Here is a 2,617-nt window from a genome sequence, read left to right as displayed (position 1 = left end):
CTCGGAAATCCACCTGCCTCTGCCTCCCAAGGGCTAGGATTAAAGGGGTGCGCCACCACCGCCCGGCCCCAAGTTGTTTGTAAATCCAACTAGCCGTTGTCCATTCCTTTCTGTCCAGGACTCAACAGTTAAGGTGGTCTGCCTTTAATCCCAGCACTCTGGAGCCCGAGGCAGGAGTATCTCTGTGAGTTCCAGGCCAGCCTGATCTACAAAGTCCAGGACATCCAGGGAAACCCTGGCTCGAAGAACCAAAAAAAAGTCAAAGTCAACAGTAATTCAGAAATATAATGTGTGCTTCCAGCGTGGATGTAATGCACAGCACTCAACATCTGTAACTCTATCCAGCCTTCCCCAGTGAGGTTGGGAGGTTTAGAAATGTTGACAAGAAAGACTGGTATGAAAAAGCTACTTCTCCTTAATGTTTTTATCTGTAACCCAAAGCATAGTCTAGGTTTCGAGATATAACTAGAATAGGATCACACATTTTCAGCTAGGGTCACAGAGAGATGAATTGGTAGTTCAGGAAGGAAAAGAGCAACCCTGGGTCTGACCTCATTCATATGGGATAAGCTTGTCTATTCAGTTAACTCCGCAAATAAAGACAGCATCGGTAGGTCCATTAAAAAAAAACAAACACGTAGTTATCTTTGGTGTGAGGAATTAAAGATGGATTTAAAACAAAATATATATTTTGTCAAATTTTTTTTGTCTTGTTTTTTTGTTTTTTGGTTGGAGACAGGATTTCTGTGTGTAGCCCTGGCTGTCTTGAAACTCACTCTGTAGACCAGGCTGGCCTCGCACTCAGAGATCCACCTGCCTCTGCCTCCCAAGAGCTGGGATTGAAGGTATGCGCCACCACTGCCCGGCTAAATAAAGTTTTTAAGAGCTTACTAGAGAGGGCTTAGGAGTTAGGGCAGATGCTGAATCAGGGCAGGAGTTTGAATCCCAGCACCTACTTCAGTGTCAGGCCAACATGGCAGCCTACATGTAACCCCAGCATGCTGTCCCAGGAGCAAGCTGACTAGCTAGACTAGCAGAATCAATGACCTCTGAGATCCAGTGAAAGACCCTAATATATCAGATGGAGAGAGACTGAGAAAGACAAATGAACTTAACCTTCCCCCCACACACACTTGATTCCACACACATGTAAAAAGACAATCATGTACACCACATACTAAAAAAACCCTTTTGTATCATCCCAGAAATGCCTGGGGGAAAGTGGGGACAATTATATACCTGCTTTTGGATAAATATTTTTCCCCATGTCCTTCATTCTTTAGGTGCAAGGGCATCCTTTCCAAAGACATTCCAAACAAATAGCACATATTTAGTAGAGGAAAAGAGATGCAGAGATCACAGATTAAGAGAACATTTATTCTCCATCACAGACCTGCTAGTTGCCTTCCTCTCCCCAGAAATCAGGTCACACCCACCCTGAAGCTGTAAAGGGTTGATAAGAAAGCTTACTGTAGCCAGACATGATGTATAGGCATGTTTTTAATCCCAGTGTTTGGGAGCCTACTCTATGTAGTAAGTTCAGGGTAAGCCAGAGCTAGACAGTGAAGCCCTGTCTGGATGAGAGAGAAAAAGAGAGAGAGAGACAGAGAGAGAGACAGAGAGAGAGAGATTGCTCCTGTTTCTAACTCAGATTCACCCTATAGGCCTATCTTTTACTTTTTAAATACTGATTTAGAAAAAGAAATCCTACATGATGTTTAAAATACCAACGTCTCTAGAGTCACACAATATGGACATTTCATTTCTGTCAACTGTAGACCACATTATTTGATGGTGGTCCTCTCTGATTATTGTAAAACTGTTTTCTCCAGATTGGACATCCCCATCTTGAATTGGAGCAGCTGTTGACCACCACCAGCAAGGAGCCTCTTTGAATCAGGCCTAGTTACATTCCTGCACGGAAACTGAGGAAAGCTCGCCTAGCTCCTCTCTGAAGCTGTATCAGTAGTAAGTGATTCCTGAGGAGAGGGCTTTCTGGTGGTGTAGGCTGCCTTTGACTCCCCATGGCCCTGGAGGGAACCCCAGCAAACTCAATGGTCCACCAAGCTGCACCTGAGCAAACTCAATGGTCACCAAGCTGCAGCTGAGCAAACTCAATGGTTCACCAAGCTGCAGCTGAGTAGGCTACTTTCTTTGGTCCAGTGATGTCCTCTCTCCCCTAGGTAACAAGATGTTTCTCTTTCTTGCCCCAGGAAACATCACACAACAGAGCTGAGAATTCCTATTGCCTAATGACAATGTGGCCAGGACAGCATCTCGGCATAATGCATTCCTCACCTGTTTTCAGTGATGGTCTCTGGTGTGAACAAGCCTGCCCTTGAACCAGTTATAGAGAACACACAGTACTGCACGGTATATAGTACTTGATAAGTAAATGACTATATATTTACTTTTATTGTTTTAGAGTGTAGTTTTTTTTAAAGATATTTTATTGTGTGTGTCTTAGCTTGCTTTCTATAAATGTAATAAAATACTAACCAAAACCAACCTGGGAAGGAAAGGGATTATTACAGTTCACAGTTCATCATGAGAAGAAGTCAGGGCTGAAACTGAAGCAGAGACCATTACTCATCCGGGAAAACTTGCGTCTGTAGGT

At 43.7% G+C, this 2,617-nt stretch overlaps 1 long non-coding RNA gene across 1 annotated transcript in view; it reads left to right on the top strand.

The window, feature by feature from the left end:
* Positions 1-2,411, top strand: part of LOC116080128 — a 3,278-nt gene extending 867 nt beyond the window's left edge. The window contains exons 2-4 of the long non-coding RNA XR_004114321.1: positions 119-394; positions 1,833-1,968; positions 2,214-2,411. This is a non-coding gene — a long non-coding RNA (uncharacterized LOC116080128). The remainder of the gene's footprint in view (positions 1-118; positions 395-1,832; positions 1,969-2,213) is intronic.
* The last annotated feature ends 206 nt before the right edge of the window (positions 2,412-2,617 follow it).

The sequence above is a fragment of the Mastomys coucha genome, unplaced genomic scaffold, assembly GCF_008632895.1.
Source record: "Mastomys coucha isolate ucsf_1 unplaced genomic scaffold, UCSF_Mcou_1 pScaffold6, whole genome shotgun sequence".
Classification (NCBI taxonomy): domain Eukaryota; kingdom Metazoa; phylum Chordata; class Mammalia; order Rodentia; family Muridae; genus Mastomys; species Mastomys coucha.
The sequence above is the reverse complement of the archived record's forward strand: the minus strand, read 5'-3'. Positions and strand labels throughout refer to the sequence as shown.